We start from the raw sequence: 20,013 nt of genomic DNA on the forward strand, positions 1-20,013 counted from the left end.
TCCTGTCTCCCAGAACGAAAGTGTTGATCAAAATGAGCGGTACATGATCACAACCTAAGGTTAAGGGAGGGAAAGGCAAGAGTACTGGTGACTGGTTGATTTTCAGACTAGAGGGAGGTATACAGTAGTGTACCCCAGGGGTTGATGTTGAGTGTCCACTGCTCTTTCTGATCTTTATTACTTGGGTCTGCGGGGCATAATTTCAAAGTTGCAGATGACACAGAACTCGGAAACGTAGTAAAGAATGAGGAGGATAGTAATAGATTTCAAGAGGGCTATGACTGGTGGAATGGGCAGACATGATAGATGAATTTTTACACAGAGAAGTGTGAAGTGATTCATTTTGGTCGGAAGAATGAGGAGAGACAATTTAAGCTAAATGGTGCAATTTTAAAGGGAGTGCAGGAACTGAGAGATTTGGGGGTGTATGTACACAAAGCTTTGAAGCCTATTAAAAGGTGCAAGGGATCCTTGACTTTACAAATAGAGGCATGGAGTACAAAAGCAAGGAAGTTGTGATAAACATTTATAGATTACTGTTTAGGCCCCAGCTGGAATATTGTGGCTAATTTTGGGCACCACACATTCCGAAGGACGTCAAGACCTAGGAGTGGGTGCAGAGGAGATTTACTAGAATTGTTCAGGAATCAGGATCTCTGTTACGTGGAGAGACTGGAGAAGCTGGAATTGTTCTCCTTGGAGCAGAGAAGGTTAAGGAAAGATTTAATAGAACTGTTCAAAATCATGAAAGGTTTTGAGAGAGTAAATAAGGAGAAACTGTTTCCAGTGGCAAAAGGGTCGGTAAACAGAGCACACAGATGTAAGGTCAAAAGAACCTTTGGTGACATGAGAATTTTTTTTTAGCGCAAGTTGTTATGAAAATGTGTTGGGAACAAATTCAACAGCATCTTTCATAAAGGGAATTGGAAAAATATTTGTAAAATAACATTTGCAAGGCTATGGTGAAAGAGAGGATATCTCTTTCAAAAAGCTGGCAGAGACATAATGGGCCGAATGTGTTGCATCATTCTATGATTCTGACCATCCCCCGGTACAGGCTGTTGCACGGACTACGCTTACTCAACACTTATCTTCCTCCACTACACAATTAATGAAAATGGTCCTTTGAATAATTAGGTTCAGTGCAACAGGGGAAAATCCCATAATTACATCCTTTACACCACCAATTGCTGGGGAAATGTCCCACATGAGGCTCCTGTTGTCATATACAGTCCTGATGGAAAGCCCCTCTTACAGGCCAGCGTGATTTAAATCAATGATACTCAATGATATTGCTGGGCATTGAGTATTTTAGGGAGTTTTCTTCAATGAAAAGAAAACTCCCACTGATATAACACAATATTCTGCTGTACAGAAGAGTTAAGCACATAAGTGGATTCAAGTATTATCAGCGTGGGATTGATACCAGATGTCACAGGGAATTTTGAATGGAAGGCTGCCTATTTGCTTTGGGCCCCTATGAACAGTCACTCAATGTAATAAAATCAGCCTTATCTGTTCTTTGGAGTCTGCTCTCCTGTTTAAATGCTGCATATGCTTTTTTGTTTTTAATAAGTGGGATCATTTCATTTTTTGGACTTTCAGAGTCTGCGAACAAAAGAGAGAACGTGGGATGAATAAAGTTCTCACTGGCAGGTTTTTCTGGTTATTCCTTGATTTCTGAACCTGGTGGCTGTGTTTGAAGTTAAAAAGAAAGACTTTGCATTTCTATAGTGCCTTTCTCGACCTCAGGCACCCCAAAGTGCTTCACAGCCAATGAAGTACTTTTAAAGTGTAGTCACTGTTGTAATGTAGAAAACAGGGAGCAACGTATCTTGCATTGTAAAGTGTCACAATGAACATTAAACGGAGTTGAGGTAGAGATCAGGTGTGATCTATTGAACAGCAGAAAGGCTAGATGGGCTGAATGGCCTGTTCACAAAACTCTGATCAAGTACGCCACACTGCATCTCAATAGTAATGAAGCATTCCCCTTGTGGATTGGCAACATGCTGGAGACTCATATAATAAAAGCAAAATACTGCAGATGCTGGAAATCTGAAACAAAAACAAGAAATGCTGGATTCACTCAGCAGGTCTGGCAGCATCTGTGGAAAGAGAAGCAGAGTTAACGTTTCGGGTCAGTGACCCTTCTTCGGAACTGACAAATATTAGAAAAGTCACAGATTATAAACAAGTGAGGTGGGGGTGGGGCAAGAGATAACAAAGGAGAAGGTGCAGATTGGACCAGGCCACATAGCTGACCAAAAGGTCACGGAGCAAAGGCAAACAATATGTTAATGGTGTGTTGAAAGACAAAGCATTAGTACAGATTAGGTGTGAATATACTGAATATTGAACATCAGCAAGTGCAAACCTGAAGAAAAACAACCTGAAAAAAACAGTGGGTAAGCAAACTGAACAAACTAAGATGAAATGAAATAAATGCAAAAAAAGATTGTAAAAAATGTAAAAAGGAATGCAAAAAAAAAAGGAAGAAAAAATAACTAAAAATGACTAAAAATGAAAGTAAAGTGGGGGGCTGTCATGCTCTGAAATTATTGAACTCAATGTTCAGTCCGGCAGGCTGTAGTGTGCCTAATCGGTAGATGGGATGCTGTTCCTCGAGCTTGCGTTGATGTTCACTGGAACACTGCAGCAATCCCAGGACAGAGATGTGAGCATGAGAGCAGGGGGGAGTGTTGAAATGGCAAGCAACCGGAAGCTCAGGGTCCTGCTTGCGGACTGAGCGGAGACTCATGTACATTTCAGAAATAATAAACATATTTGAAGCATCTTGCTAATAATGCAACTTAATGGGCAGCCCATCCACCACCTAGAACCCACCTTAAACATTCACTCCCTCCACCATCGGCGCACAGTGGCAGCAGTGTGTACCAGATACAAGACGCACTGCAGCAATGCACCAAGGCTCCTTCGACAGCACCTTCCAAACCCGCGACCTCTACCACCTAGAAGGACAAGGGCAGCAGTTGCATGGGAACATCACCACCTGCAAGTTCCCCTCCAAGTCACACACCATCCTGACTTGGAACTATATCGCCGTTTCTTTACTGTCGCTGGGTCAAAATCCTGGAACTCCCTTCCTAACAGCACTGTGGGTGTACCTACCCCACATGAACTGCAGCAGTTCAAGAAGGCAGCTCACTACCACCTTCTCAAGGGCAATTAGGGATGGGCAATAAATGCTGGCCTGGTCAGCGACGCCCACATCTGTGAATGAAAGAATGTAAGGTGGCTTCAATGGCTCAGTGGGTAGCACCGAAAACTGAATCAGAAAGTTATGAGTTGAGGTCCCACCCCAGACACTTGAGGTGCTGATACTTTAGTGCAATATTGAGGGAGTGCCACACTGTCGGAGATGCTGCCTTTTGGATGAGCTGCTAAACTGAGATGGTAGCTGTCCTTTCAGATGAACATGCAAGATCCCAGAGCATTTTTCACAGAAAAGCTGGTGCGTTCTCCCTGGTGTCCTAGTCAATATTTATCCCTCAGTCAACATCACTAAAAACAGATTATCTGGCCATTATCACATTCCTGTTTGTGGGGGCTTGCTGTGCAAATTGCTGCCAAGTTTCTTACATTACAACAGTGACAGACTTCATTAGCTGTAAAATATTTTGGGATGGTCTGAGGTCATGAAAGGTGCTAAAAGAAAGCAAATCTTTCATTTTTATATAATGAGCAGATCTCTATTTTGCGTAAATCTGCGTTTCCCCATAACTCTCGATACTAACGAGGGCCCACCCTTGACATCGCAGAAAACCTGGCACCATTTTCGCAACCAAAACAATCCCTAAAGCGTTAGACAGATTATTTATTTTCCAGTAAAATATTCTGCTCATTAATGGATGCCAGGAAAAAACATATTTTTTCTTCCACATTTAGAAACTTGTAAACGGTATCACTCCCAGGTCAGCCACAGTACAGTTAGCTACAGGACAAAGCTGCCTCAACACTGTCCCCATTAAACACTCCCTGAGCAGGTTCAGCATCGGTTAGATACAGAGTAAAGCTCCCTCTACACTGCCCCCCATCAAACACTCGCAGGACAGGTACAGCACGGGGTTAGAAAAAAAAAAGAAAAAAAAAAATGGGGATTGGCTGGGCAATTTGGAGCACTTCCTGTGTGCGATTAGTCGAACCAGCTGCACCTGAGCAGGCTGTGGGAACTGGAACTGCAGAGTGGAGAGAGCTGCATTTACTGCTTCAACTGTTGTACTTTTACAAGGACAAAGGAGAACTGCAAGTAATTTTGGAGAGGTGGGTGTTGGAGCACCAGAGAACTGGTTGTTGTTTGGACTGTTGGGGGAGGGAGAAGGCACCGGAAGATCCAGGGGTGAGGCTGCCAAATTCTATAGGGATCCCCTGTATTGCTCCTGTGTTTATCTGCCATCCTGCACAAAAGGGGCTTCCTCCCCACTCCAGCTGTGTGGCTCGGGACGGCTGGAGCTGCCTGGGTGAAGAAAGTCTTTACAGAACAGCGGAAAGGAGAGAACCGGACGACTCTAGCTGACCCGCGCGAAGAACCCTCCCCTAACTGGAAGACAGAACTGTGAACACTAAAGTAAGGTGCTCCAACCACCAACCCACAGAAACATCCTTGCAGCCCATCTCTCCCTTCCGTCACTTAGCTGTCTGTCCTCTCCTCTCCTTGTCCTTTTCCTTTGCACCCCTATTCTCCTCTACCCCCACCCCTCCCATCATACTGCTTTCGTTTAAAAGCTGTCAGTTTACTTCTTAAGGGTGGGCGTGGCTCTGTGACCCCATGGCAAGTCCCTCTGCACCGGTGGCGGGGCCTTCTCGCACGTATGCTGCTGCAGCTGTACCTGTTGCCCTGTCACCGTTTGCATTAATAACATCGAAGCATGGGGTCAAGAGCTACGTCCACCCAAACATGACGAGAGAGGCACGTGTGAAAGCAATGGCCGAGGTTGTCGGCCCTTCGGCCATTGTTGCAGCCTCTAAAATGTACGGGAAGGCAGTGTTTTTCCTGAAGACCGAGCGGGCGGTGTCCCTGGCTCTGAACAAGGGGCTCACTGTGGGCGGGACCTTTCTGCCAGTGGTCCTCCTGGAGGCCACTGTGCAAAGGCTCATTCTATCTAATGTCCCGCCCTTCATTCCTGGTGAGCTCCTCCTTCCCCACCTGCACCATCTGAGGGAGGTAAAGAGGGGGCTCACCCCAGTCCCGCTCGGTCTTCGGGAGAACAGCCTCCGGCATGTGTACTCCTTCCGCCGCCAGCTATTCATGCAGCTGGCGCGGGAGGAGGTTACAGAGGGCCACTTCAATGTAGAGTTCCAGAGGACAGCCTACCGCGTCTTCTGGACCTTGGACGGGGTGCGGTGCCATGTCTGTAAGGGGGTGGGGCATGTTCGTAAGAACTGTCCCAACCTCCTGGTTGCCAACTCCAACTCGGCGGCCCAGGGTGGCGCCGCTGCACCTCCTCCCACTCCCCCTACACCTCCACCAGATGCCATTCAGTCGGTACCGGAGGCTGTGGTTTTCACGGCCTCCGGCAGGGAGGGGGGTGCCCGTCCAAGTGGAAGGAAGACGCGGAGGAAAAATAAACATCGAGAGGCGCATCCCCTGGACACCGTGACACAACCCGAGTCTGAGCTCAGCACAAAGCCCAATCTCGGGGAGTCAACTTGCCCCAGGGCTGGGCTCAGGCCCAGGGTGAATTAAAAAAAAAAGAGAGTGCGGAGGCCTCAGATGACATGGAGGTCTCTCAACCGCCGCACCCACTGGGAAAAAGAGGAGAAGGCACCCCTCCACAGCGGTAACACAGGGCCCTGAGATATGGGGCCTGTCTGTTGGAGGGGAGCTGTCTCCTCTTTCGGGTCCCCAGGTAAACCCTACCACCACCACCAAAGCTACAAAGTCTGGGCAGGAGCTCCCTATTCCTCAGGATGGAGGGGAGGGGGAGGCCCCTGTACATGCGGCCCCTCCTGAAGGAGTAAGTGGAACCCTGCCTGCGGTGGGGGAGCCTGGGGACGCCGCTCATTCTGCCACTGCCACTGGGTCAGGTGCCCTGAGTGGAGGGGAGGGCGGGGCCCCAAAGGGTCGGCCCTCCCTGCCAGAGTTCTCCACTGACCAGTAGACGCCCGACCCGGTTACAATTGTAAATGTTGTTCCTGTTGCTGGGCCTGTGGGTGCTGACGGAGCGGGAGATGGCCTCCTCTCTCCGCCTCCGGGTCTCGGCTCCATCTGGATTTCCGGAGTCGGGAACTTCTGTCTCCCCTGGACCACTCATTGGCATGGGGACGGAGGTGGAGGGGGGTCCTGAACTGCTGGCGCCCACAGGCTCCAGTTTCACAGTAGAACCCAGAGAGGACTCCTCCGCCATCGATCCTGGGGGTGGGATCGTGACGGAGGCGGGACCAGCTGGCGCGGCCGGGACGTCCGCCCCACAGTGTGTGGTGGATGTGTCGGCCGCTGGTGGTGATGACCCGGAGGAGGATGGGGATTTGGTGTGGGGCACGGAGGATGACCTTGATTCCATTGCCAGTGAGGTGGTGGAGTCCCTCGTGCCTCCCACCGAATCTCCTCTCATCCCCACGGCGGAACTCCGGGATTTTCTCGCGGCTTGCAGGGGTTGCCGCAATAAAGTTCAGCTGGACCTCGGCTGTTGGTCGAATCTGGCGCTGATCATCCAGTCCGTCCGTGCCGCCCTTAAGAAAGCGGGCAAGCGCGCGGGCGTGAAACTGGTTGAGAGGCGCCGTTTTAATGTGTTCCTCAATGGGTTGCTGGGGGAGTGGAGGGCCAGGTGCACTTCCACTCCCTCCTCACAGTGAGGTGTTGGTGACGGGTTTTAAGCACCTTTGACATGAAGATAACCTTAGCCAGCCTCAACATCAACGGCAGCAGGGGGTCTCACTGCAGATTTCACAATCTCTCTGTCCTCAGGGAAGTGGTGAGCTTTCTGCAGGAAACCCACACCGTTCCGGGAGACGAAGCCACCTGGCTCCTGGAGTGGCAGGGTGGGGTCTACATGAGTCACCTCACCCCTATTTCTAGTGGGGTGGCTATCTTGTTGGCCCCAACTTTTCAGCCGGAGATCTTGGGGGTCAAGGAGCTAGTGCCGGGCAGCTTGCTCCACCTCGCCGTTCGCCTGGGTAGCGTGCCGCTCCACTTTGTGAACGTGTACGCGCCCAGGCCCGGCGCATTGCAAGCGCGCTTCTTTGAAGAAGTGTCCGCTCTCTTGAGCTCCATCGATAGCGGCAAGTGCATCATCCTCGGGGGGAATTTTAACTGCACCCTCGAGGTGGGGGATCGCTCCGGTCCCCAGCGCGGCCAAGCGTCGGTGGAGAAGTTGAGAGGACTGATCAGCTCCCTTAACTTGGTGGATGTCTGGCGGAATCTCCATCCCGACTCCAGCGCCTTCACGTGGAGGTCTGGAGGAGGAGGATCCCGAATCGACCGCCTCTACTTTTCGCAGGTGTACGTCTCCTGCGTCTCGGCGGTCTCCATGCGGCTGGTGCCGTGCTCGGACCACCACCTGGTGTGGGCGGAGTTCACTCCGCTCCGCATGCGGGCGGGGTCCGCGTACTGGCACTTTAACAACCGGCTGCTGGAGGACGAGCGATTTCGGGACTCGTTCTGTCGATTCTGGGCCGACTGGAGAAGGAAGCAGGGGGGCTTCCCCTCCTTGAGGCTATGGTGGAATGTGGGCAAGACTCACATCCGCGTCTTCTGTCAGGAGTACGTGAAGGGGTCGACCAAGAGGCGGGAGGCCGAGATCGGGCGCCTTGAGAGGGAGGTGCTCGACTTGGAGTTCCGCCTCGGTCATGCCGTCGTGGACCCGGCCCTGTAGCAGGCGTACAAAGAGAAGAAGGGCGCGCTGAGGGACCTGCAGCTCATAGGGTCCCGAGGCGCGTACGTGAGGTCGCGGATCCAGATCCTGGAAGATTTGGACCGCGCCTCACCCTTCTTCTATTCGCTGGAAAAATGGCGGGGGGTCCGTAAGCAGCTCGTCGAGCTGCTGGCCGATGACGGATCCTCCATCACGGATCCGGAGGGAATGGGCCTCCTGGTCCGTACTTATTACAGTGTGTTGTTCTCTCTGGATTCGTCCAGCGAGGACGCGCGCAGAGTTTTGTGGGAGGACCTGCCGCAGGTCAGCCCGGAGGGTGCCGAAGGGTTGGAGGCTCCGCTCACGTTGGCGGAGCTGACCGGCGCCCTCCACCAGCTCTCGAGGGGCAAATCCCCAGGGCTGGACGGGTTGACCGTGGAGTTCCTCAGGGCATTCTGGGACGTCCTGGGGGACGATTACGCGTGCGTCCTGGGGGAAAGCCTGGCGACCGGGGAGATGCCCCTCTCGTGGCGCAGGGCGGTCATCGTCCTGCTGCCGAAGAGGGGCAATCTCCGCCTGCTTAAAAACTGGCGCCCGGTCTCCCTCCTCAGCACAGATTATAAGATCTTTGCCCGGGCTATGTCTACCCGCCTGGGCTCCGTGCTGGCCCACATGATCCACCCCGACCAGTCCTACACGGTCCCGGGCCGGTCCATCCAGGACAACATCCACCTGGTCCGTGACCTGATCCATCTTTCCCAGAGGACTGGTCAGTCGGTCGCCTTTCTCTCCCTCGATCAGGAGAAGGCGTTCGACAGGATGGATCACGAATATCTTTTCGTGGCCCGGGTCCGACTTTTATACGCCACCGCAGAGTGTCTAGTCAAGGTTAACGGGTCCTTGATGGCGCCCCTTCGCTTTGGGAGAGGAGTGCGTCAGGGATGCCCCATGTCCGGCCAATTGTACACCATCTGCGTGGAGCCCTTCCTGTGCCTGCTTCGCAGGAGGTTGACGGGATTGGCTCTGCGCGAGCCGGCCATGCGGGTCGTCCTCTCAGCTTACGCCGATGACGTGCTCTTCGCGGTCACAGATCTTGTTGACTTGCGGAGGATGCGCGTCTGCCAGCAGACCTTTTCTGCCGCATCCTCCGCGTGGATCAATTGGGAGAAATGTTCCGGACTCCTGGTGGGTCAGTGGCGGGTGGACTCCCTGCTGGAGGAGATGACACCTTTTGCCAGGCCCAGGAGCAGACCGACGCACCTCCTCTATCTGGGAGTCCACCTTAGCCCCGCTGAGGAAGCCTGGCCGGCAAACTGGCAGGAGCTGGAGACGAAAGTCACCGCTTGGCTGGGGCGCTGGACAGGACTGCTCCGAGTGCTTTCCTACAGGGGCCGAGCGCTGGTCATAAACTAACTGGTGGCCTCCATGCTGTCGCACCGGTTGGTCACTTTGGCCCCACCCCCTGCATTTGCCACCAAGGTCCAGAAGAAACTCGTCGATTTCTTCTGGGGCAAGAAGAAACACTGGGTCTCTGCCGCGGTCCTGAGTCTCCCGATCGAGGAGGGCGGCCAGTCGCTGGATGAGTCCGCACCCAGGCTGCGACTCTCCGTCTTCGGACCCTGCAGAGATACTTGTACGTCGAGCGTCCTCCTAGATGGTGTGCGCTGGCGACGTATTTTTTCCACCAGTGTCACTGCCTTCAAGACGACACGCAGCTCCCGGCGGAGTCCGTTAGCCGCGCCTCTCTGAGGTAGTTGCCTCCAGTCAGGGTGCTCCCCCGCCGGCGGAGGTGAGCGCCTCGGCTGTCTGGGCGGCCGACTCCGGGGACGGTCTGGCGGGCGGAGGAGTAGCCGAAACCCCCGGGACGCCCCTCACTGCGGGTGGCGAGGGGGCTCGGGAGTGCGAAGCACTCCCGGCTGAGCTGACCCCTGCTCGGCCGGAACTGCTCATCGGACCCAGGCCCCGAAACCCTCCTCGGGAGCTGGTCCCGCACAACCCGAGCCGCCTCTCGGAAATGCCTTCTGTGCCATTCCAATCGGTGCGGAGGGGTTACCTGTACGGGCTGTTCCTGCACACTCTCCACTTCCTCGCCCTCGTCAGCCGGCCGGAAACGCCCTGGCGGTCCGCGTTGCCAACTGGCAGCGAGGGGAAACCCCGATGGAGGTCTCTCTACACGGGAGTCTTCCCCCTTTACATTGGGGACCTGGGGTGGAGGGTGTTGCACAGTGCAGTCCCGTGCAATAGACTTTTAAGTAGGTTCACGGGCTCCCAGGCCGCCTGTACTTTCTGCAGCCTGGATGAGTCTGTGTTCCGTGTATATATGGAGTGTGCGAGGTTGCAGCCCCTATTTGAGTATCTGAAGGGGCTGCTCCTCAAGTTCTGCCTGCACTTCAGTCCCACGCTCCTGATCTTTGGGCACCCAGTGAGGAGGGGCGTGGGCCAGGAGGAGGATCTCCTCGTTGGTCTGCTCCTGGGCCTGGCCAAGGTGGCAATTCACAGGTCCAGGCTGCGGGCCGTCGGGGGTTCCGTCCTCCCCGATTGCCTGCCCCTCTTCCGCGGTTACGTTCGCGCCCGGGTGTCCCTGGAGAAGGAGCATGCGGTGTCCGCCAGTACGCTTGAGGCCTTCCGCGACCGGTGGGCACCTCAGGGACTGGAGTGCATTGTCGACACCGAGAATGGCATTTTAATTTGAGTTTTGTTTATTTCTGGTTTTAATAAAGTTATTTTTAAAAATATAAGTATGTTTATAAAGGGGGCCTGAGGAATAAAGGCCCCCTCGACATAGAATATATAAAAGGGGCCTGGGGTAAAAAGGCCACCTTAAAAAAAAAAACAGGGTTAGATACAGAGTAAAGCTCTCTATACACTGTCCCATCAAACATTCCCAGGGCAGGTATGCCATGGGTTAGATACTGAGTAAAGCTCCCTCTACACTGTCCCATCAAACACTCCCTGAATCTCTCGATTGAGGAGGGTGGCCAGTCGCTGGTGTGCGTCCGTACCCAGGATGCAACTCTCCACCTTCAGACCCTGCAGAGATACCTGTACGTTGAGCGTCCTCCCAGATGGTGTGCGCTGGCAGCGTATTTTTTCCGCCAATGTCACTGCCTTCAAGACGACACGCATCTCCCGGCGGAGAACGTTAGCCGCACCTCTCTGAGGGAGTTGCCTGTCTTTTACTGGGATCTACTCCGAGTCTGGAACATGGTTGCCTCCAGTCAGGGCGGAGGAGGGCACCTGGCTGTCTGGGTGGCCGGCTCTGGGGACGGACTGATGGGCAGAGGAGTAGCCGAAGCCACCGGGACGCCCCTCACTGCGGGTGATGAGGGGGCTTGGGAGTGCGGAGCGATCCTGGCTGAGCTGCCCCTGCTTGGCCGGAACCGCTCATTGGACCCTGGTCCTGAAACCCACCTCAGGAGCCGATCCCACACAACCCGAGCCACCACTCGGAAATGCCCTCTGTGCCATTCCACACAGCGCAGAGGGGTTTCCTGTACGGGCTGCTCCTGCACACTCTCCAATTCCTCGCCTTTGTCAGCCGGCCAGACAGGCCGTGGCTGTCTGTGTTGCCATCTTGCGGCGAGGGGAAACCCTGGTGGGGCTCTCTCTATGCGGAAGTCCTCCCCCTTTACTTCAGGGACCTGGAGTGGAGGGTGCTGCATGGGGCAGTCCCGTGCAATAGACATTTAAGTAGATTCACAGACTCCCAGGCCGCCTGTAATTTCTGAGGCCTGGACGAGTCCATGTTCCATGTATATATGGAGTGTGCGAGATTGCAGCCCCTGTTCAAATATTTAAAAGGGCTGCTCCTTATGTTTTGGCTGTACTTCAGCCCGACTCTCCTGATCTTTGGGCACCCGGTGCGGAGGGGCTGGGCCAGGAGGAGGATCTCCTCGTCGGTCTGCTCCTGGGCCTGGCCAAGGTGGCAATTCACAGGTCCAGGCTGCAGGCTGTTGGGTGGTCTGTCCACCCTGATTGCCTGCCCCTCTTCCGCGGTTACGTTTGCGCCCGGGTGTCCCTGGAGAAGGAGCATGCGGTGTCCGCCGGTATGCTTGAGACCTTCTGCGACCGGTGGGCACCGCAGGGACTGGAGTGCATCATATATGCACACAATGCTATTTTAATTTGTGTTTTTGTTTTATTTATCTGTTTTTAATAAAGTTATTTTAAAATGTTTATGAAGGGGGCCTGGGCAAAACAGGGTTAGATACAGAGTAAAGCTCCCTCTACACTGCCCCCATATAAGAAAAGAAAAGGAGAAAAAAAAGAACAAAAAAACAGGGTTAGATATGATGTAAAGCTCCTCCGACACTATTCCATCATGTTCTCTCAGGTCGGTACAGCCTGGGTCTGCTTTCTGCATATTAATTGTCACTTATCTCATTTCTGTTTGTTGGGCCTTGCTGTGTGTAAATCTGCTACAGAGTTGTGTACATTGTGTTTTACTGGCTGTAAAGTATTTTGGGATGTCCCAAGGACGTGAAAGTTCTCTCAATCTCTTTCTTTCTCAGCAGTTTATGCTCTCTGTCAGCCCATTCCTTTGGCTTATTTCGATGGCATGTTCAAATATCATGAGGTAATGAGCCAGTCTGCCTTTCCACCCACCAGAGGTAAAGCTCTTGAGGGGAGGAAACAGAAATAAATGTATTGATAGTAAGGATTATGTTTGTAGTTCACATGATTACATGTGTGAGCTTGTTTCTAGTTTAATTGCATTAAGTGCTAAATGATAGTAATATTGCAGACTGTGACACATCCTTTCCCCTCTCCACTTAATATTATCGTTTTTGAAGTACTCCCCAGGAATTTTCTTACATTTACCTTTTGGCTCACAGTCAACTCTTACACATATACTTCAAAACTCCAGTTTAGGGGCATATCTCACATTTGCGATCCCTCCTTTCCCCACCTTACCTTTTTTGCTGTCTTTCTCCTTAGATTCTGGACTCCTGGCTGGGAAAATGTTCCATTGCACATATCCTCATATCCTAATTTTCAAGTTTGAGCCTCAACAGTGGTAGGATTTTCAGACTTAGCTCAATGGGGAGCACTCTCATCGCTGAGTCCGAAGGTGCAGCGTTCAAGATCAACTTCAGAAACTTAACGCACAAAAATGTAGGCTGATTCTCCAATTTGGAGCTGCTGCACTGGGAATGCCATCTTTCAGGTTAGATATTAAACTGAGGCTTCAGCTGCACTCTCGGGTGGAAGTGAAAAATCCCTTGGTGCTATTTCAAAGAAGAGTAGGAGGGTTCTCCCCAGTGTCCTGGCCGATATTTATCCATCAACTAACATCACTAAAGCTAGTTATATGGTCATATATCTCATATTTGTGAAACCTTGTTTCCTGCATTATAATAGTGACCGCACTTCAAAAAGTACTTCATTGGCTATAAAGTGCTTTGAGACGCCTGGTAGTCCTGAAAGGCGCCATGTGAATGTAAGTCTTTCTTCTTGCAGTGTGCAAATTGGCTGCTGCATATCCCTACATTACAAAAGTGACCACACTTCAAAATTACTTAATTGGCTGTAAATTTGGGACATCCTCAGGTCATGAAAGGCGCTATATAAATGCAAGTCTTTTTTTTCCCATCCAACTCACCTGTCCACAGTATTCTCTTGGTGCATTTCTAATAATCCTGAATTCCATTGACAGGACCTGTCGAAGTGGCCCTGACCTCCTCCACCAGTTGAATGAAACTCAATGCAACGTTCACAAATGTTATTTCATCTTTCTCTTGGGTGCCTCAAGGTTAAAATTCTGATCCTTGTGTTTAATTCCCTCCATGGTCTCTCTCCTCCCCATCTCTGTAACCTCCTCCATCCCTATAACCACCAATCCACCCCACTCCTCCACTGAGATCACTTTGCATCTCCAGTTCTGGCCTCTTGTGCATCTCCTGGTTTATTCGCTCCAGCATTGGTAACCATGCCTTCAGCTGTCTAGGCCCTGCCCTCCCTGCCTCTCCACCTCTCTGTCTTCCTTACAGATGCTCCTTAAAACCTACATCTTTGACCAAGCTTTTGGTCATCTCTCCTAATTCATCCTAATGTGGCTCAGTGTCAAACTTTGATAAGGCTGCTGCGAAGCACCTTCAAGACATTTTAGTACACTAAACGTGCTATATAAATGCAAGTTGTTGTTATTGTTAGAACAATGACTTAAGAACGCTAGACAGTATCCATATCACCAACAGCGACGAGTGATGGTGGGATGGTCTGTGGGGGGACTGGGTGGACCTGGAGGCTGGCTTTCTTTGTCAGTCCTAGCAGGTGATGAGTTGGGGGTCTTTTTTGTGATCTCGCTGTGGGACCTATACTTTGCTGTATTTCCAACATTTCTAGTCTCATATAAGACCTATGTTGAGAAGGGAAAGAGGGGAGGAAGACATTTCTTTTGGATTTTTTGTGTCTAAAATCTCCATTTTATTCCTTGGGTAAGTCTGTCATTACTTTAGCTGGTCGCATGTTCTTTGTGTGTTTTTTTTTTAGTAACTATTCATCACCTCACCGAGACAACCTTTTATATAACCTCCCAATTACCTGCTTTCTTTTCCAAAAGAATAAAGAACATGTGTTTAAATCGCACCCTACCCATCCTCATGACATCCCAAACCCCTTCACCTCAGCTGTAAAACCGGTGTTGTGGTTCTTCTGCATTTTTTCAAAGACAGGAGGATGATCCCCAACACCAGGTCTACGCCCGGATGGAAGATTTCACCTGGAAGGCAGCACCTCCAACAACCTGAGTCTTCCTCCATAATGCACTGTGGTGTAGAATAGATTGAACACCCGAGCCAAGAGTGGTGCTTCGAGCCACAAGCTTCAGACTCACAAGGAAAAGAACTAACACTGAGCTAAGCTAGTTGCAGGTTCACTCATCTCATTAGTTTCCTCTCTGTGATTGGAGTATCTGTTGTTTTTCTTTCTCGTCCTCCCTCCTTTTCCCTGGTTTGACTAAAATAACCGTTTTTCTTCCAGTTTTCCATTCTAGTTAAACGTTCTTCATTAATCTGTCTGTTCTGACTGACTGGCTGTGTGTTAACTTTAGTTTAGAGATACAGCACTGAAACAGGCCCTTCGGCCCACCGAGTCTGTGCCGACCATCAACCACACATTTATACTAATGCTTCACTAATCCCATATTCCTACCACATCCCCACCTGTCCCTATATTTCCCTACCACCTACCTATACTGGGGGCAATTTATAATGGCCAATTTACCTATCAACCTGCAAGTCTTTTGGCTTGTGGGAGGAAACCGGAGAAAACCCACACAGACACAGGGAGAACTTGCAAACTCTACACAGGCAGTACCCAGAATTGAACCCGGGTCGCTGGAGCTGTGAGGCTGCAGTGCTAACCACTGCGCCACCGTGCTGACCTCATTCCCTACTCAATGTCCCCTTCTCCCTCCTCTCTTCCACTGCTAAATGTCTCCTTCTCCCTTTTCCTCCTCTCTTTCTCTGCTCAATGTGCCCTCCTGTCTTTTCCTCCTTTCTTTTCCTGCTCAATGTCCACCTCTCCCTTTTCTTCTGATGAAAGGTCATCGAGCTGAAACATTAACTGAGTATTTCCAGCACTTACTCTTTTTATTTCGGATTTCCAGCATCCACAGTATTTTGCTTTTATTTAACCTTCCGTTTCTCCCTCTTTCTCTGCTCGATCCCCAACTCTGCTATTGTATAGTGCTCTGAGACATGCATGGAAGACTCTATACAAGTCTGAGTTATCATTGTTCTCCCTTCCCCTCTGTCCTGTCCTTTCCTCTCCGGCAGGCACTGACCCCCAGAGCCAGCTGAATAAGCAGGGCAGCTCCACTCAATCTGCAAGTATGTGTATAATTATTGTCAACAGGTTATGAATACCAGGTTGCAACACAACTCTAACTCGCAAGTTATAATTTGAATTATACTTTAAACCCTTCTGATTGCTAGCGTACACCACTGAACCAATGATATCACGTACCTATATGAGTGCTTGTCATAATCTATCCCAAATGTTGACTCTTAACATTCCTCTGACGCCCCCTCTCACTTGTCTGGAGACCTCATCAGCTGCTTTCACTCTGCTCTGTGTCTAATTAGTGTTTACACAGATCTGTGGAATTCCAAGACTTTTCTCTAAAGATATATCATCCATTGGAAATACTTTTCATCTCCCTGCGGTTTAGTCTTCCTCTGGCTCTGCTGTTTGTCTGCTTCAAGGATTTTCCCATATGGATTGAGTTAACCCCAGGAGGGCTCTCTGGCTGCTGACTGAATCAGTTTCCAATTTGGGTTTTTTAGTTACGTTCAGTTTCACTCCAAGTCTCGGGGATCCATCTGCCAGGCCTAGCTCTGGCCGTCACTATCCGTACGCTTTTAAATTCAAGCACTGCCATTCCAGGAGGCATCAGCAATCATAGAATTGTAGAAGATTACATCACAGAATGAGGCCATTCAGCCCATCGTGGCTGTGCCGGCTCTTTGAAAGAGCTATCCCACTTCTCTACTCATTCCCCCATAGCCCTGACTTTTTTTTTCTTTTAGAAGTTAATATTGAATGCTCTTTTGAAAATTACTATTGAATCTGCTTCACCTCCCTTTGAGGACGTTGGTCCAGATCATAATAACTCGCTGCATAAAAAATGTTCTCCTCATCTTCCCTCTAGTTCTTTTTGCTAACGTTAAATCTGTGTCCTCTGATTATCAACCCTCCTGCTGATGGAAGCAGTTTCTCCTTAACAGAGCTGTCAAAAGCTCTATTGTATTTCCCCTTAACCTTCTCTGCTCTAAGGAGAACAATCCCAGTTTCTCCAGTCCCTCCACATGACTGAAGTCCCTGAAGTCTCTGGTACCATTCTAGTAAATCTCCTCTGCATCATCGCCAAGGCCTTAACATCCTTCCTAACGTGTGGTGCCCCGAATTAGGCACAATACTCCAGCTGAAGCCTAACCAGTGAATTATAACAGTTTTGAATAATTCCCTATCTTTTTGTACTCTGTACCTCTAATAATAAAGTCCAGAATCCCATATGCTTTTTTTTATTTGTTATTGGCCAGCACTTATTGTCCATGCGTAACTACCCTTGAGAAGGTGGTGGTGAGCTGCCTTCTTGAACCACTGCAGTCCATGGGATGTAGGTACATCCACAGTGCTGTCAGGGAGGGAGCTCCAGGATTTTGACCCAGTGACAGTGAAGGAACGGCGATATAGTTCCAGGTTAGGATGGTGTGTGACTTGGAGGGGATCTTGCAGGTGGTGGTGTTCCCATGCATCTGCTGCCCTTGTCCTTCTAGGTGGTAGAGGTCGTGGGTTTGGTAGATGCTGTTGAAGGAGCCTTGGCATGTTGCTGCAGTGCATCTTGTACTGAATGGGGTGTCAATAAACAATAGCAACGTGCATTTATATAGCATCCTTAATGTAGTGAAAACATCCCAAGGCACATCATATCAATTGCTGCCGCTGCTGAGATCAGCCAACTGCAGAACAGCCCAGAAATTGTACCAGGGACCTGCTGGTCTATACAACGCAGAGAGGAAATAGTGCACCTGAGCACTAGGTCCTATCATGGGAGACTCTTCAGTCATAATTAACTGCCTTCAAGTACCCTCATTGTCACTGGCCAATGAAATTCATGGCCTCAGGAAATAAACCATTCATAGAATCATAGAGCAAAGAAGGAAGCTATTCAGCCCATCATGTCTGTGCTGGCTATGTTAATTGCATTCTGCAGCACACATTACAGAACTTAATTCAAAGTGACGGGTTGAGAAGGCTGTTAAGGAAAATGTCCACCAGGGCCACTCAGCTCCAGAGCTCATTACAGCCTTGGTTCAAATATGGACAAAAGAGCTGAATTCCAGAGGTGAAGTGAGAGTGATTGCCTTCGACATCAAGACAACAGTTGACTGAGTGTGGCAACAAGGAGCTCTAGCAAAATTGAAATCGATAGAAATTGGGGGAAAGCGCTCCCTTGGTTAGACTCCTATCTAGCACAAAGGAAGATGGTTGTAGTTGTTGGAGGTCAATCATCTCAGCCCCAGGACATCACTGCAGGAGTTCCTCAGGGTAGTGTCTTAGACCCAACCATCTTCAGTTGCTTCATCAATGACCCTCTAATATAAGGTCAGAAGTGGGGATGTTCGCTGATGATTGCACAGTGTTTAATACCATTTGCAACTCCTCAGATACTGAAGCAGTCCGTGCCTGCATGCAGCAAGACCTGGACAACATTCAAGCTTGGGCTGATAAGTGATAAGTAACATTTGTGCCACACAAGTGCCAGGCAATGTCCATCTTCAACAGAAGAGAATCTAGCCATTTCCGCTTGACATTCAACGGCATTACCATCGTTGAATTTCACCCCCTGCCCCGCCCCCCCAACCTGGGGGTTACCACTGACCAGAAACATAACTGGACCAGCCACACAAAGACTGTCCACACAAGTCAGGAATATGATGGAATCCTCCCTACTTGTCTGGATCCAACAACACTCAAGAAGCTTGACATTATCCAGGACAAAGCAGCCTGCTTGATCGGCACCCCATCCACAACAATAAACATTCACTCCTTTCACCACAAGCACACAATAATAGACGTGTGTACCATCTACAAGATGCACTGCAGCAACGTGCCAAGGCTTCTTCGACATTGGATCTTGGCTTCTTAGCAACATTGGTTGCTCAAAGATTGTAAAAACTCTGTATATCCTGGGGATCTTGCAGGTGAGTGAATGACCATGCAAACAACAAAGGTACAATATGTTGCTTAAAATATATTTCACATAGGAATACTTTCTCCCCTCCCCCTCTTTTATTAAGCTGCCAGGTACGTTCCAAGATATCAATATTTTTAATCCCTTAAGCATTGCTGAAGATTTTTTTTAACACCAACTCCCAAATTAAGTGATTTCAGAGTAAATTGTTTCCTTAGTGAAGTGCTTGTATTGGTCCCTTTACCTCTTTATAATATTCAGAGAGTCTATTTTCACCTTATTTGTGAAATTAAGCTTAGGTTCAGGATTGGGGTTGGGGTTAGGTTTCAACTTTAGGGTTATGGAGCTCGACCTTGGGCCAGAAGAGTTTTAGTGTTAGGGTTGGTGTTTAGGGTTAGGAATAGGGGTAGTGGGGGCCCAGAAGATAATCTTAGCATTTATTTTTCCAGGATTTCTTGGGTCCAGGAAGGGCAAGAGATCCACTTCAGGCCTCACTCTAAAGCCTTGAACCTCTCTTGACCCTTCTCCAGCTCCGATTGTGGCAATACAGCCCCTCCCTGTCCTCTCCCGTTCTTGGCCCTGTGCTTTGAAACACCACAAGTGACCAGGGACCATCCCCAATCTGTCTGTCCGGAGACTGCATTCTTTTATTTAAATGAGGCTCCCCATTAAGATCAGCAGGGCCTCCATGACCCCAGGTTCTTTAGCTGGTTACTGCCTCTCCCACTCCCTCTTGGCCTTCCCATTAATATGGGGACCATAGAAACAGGAGAAGGCCATTTAGCTCCTCGAGCCTGTTCAACCATTCAATTAGATCTTGGCAGATCTGTACCTCAACTCATTAACCCACCTTTTCTCCATATTTCTTGATTCCTTCACCTAACAATCTCAGTCTTGAAAATTTTAATTGACCCTCAGCATCCACAGGTTCTAGAGAAAAAGAGTTCCAAATTTCCACAATGCTTTGTGTAATAAAGTGCTTCCTGATTTCACTCCTAAATGCCCTGGCTCTAATATTTTATTTGATTTCGACTAAAGGAACTGAGAGGATGCAACTCCCAGGGAAGATTGAGCAGGCTGGGGCTCTAATCGAGAATTAAGAAGGTTGAAAGGAAAACCTAAGCGAGGCCTTTAAAATGTTGAAGGTTCTATGGGGCGGGGAGTTTCCATTTGTGTTTGTGTTCAGAACAAGGGGACATAAATATAAAATAGTCACTAACAGATCAAATAGAAAATGCATGAAGAGTTTCTTTATCCAGAGAGTGGTGAGAATATGGAACTGGCTACCGCATGATGTGGTTGAGCATTGACGCATTTAAGGGGAGGCTTGAAGCATAAAAAAGGAGAAGGGAATAGAGGGATATGGGGCAAGGCTGGTAAGAGGTTATTAGAGTGGGAGCAGGCCTGTGTAGAGCGTCAACACCAGCACAGGCCAGTTGGGCTGAATGGCCTGTTTCTGTGCTGTAAGTTCTATGCAGTTCATTGGCTGTGAAGCACTTG

This window comes from Heterodontus francisci, chromosome 6, assembly GCF_036365525.1.
Source record: "Heterodontus francisci isolate sHetFra1 chromosome 6, sHetFra1.hap1, whole genome shotgun sequence".
Classification (NCBI taxonomy): Eukaryota; Metazoa; Chordata; class Chondrichthyes; order Heterodontiformes; family Heterodontidae; genus Heterodontus; species Heterodontus francisci.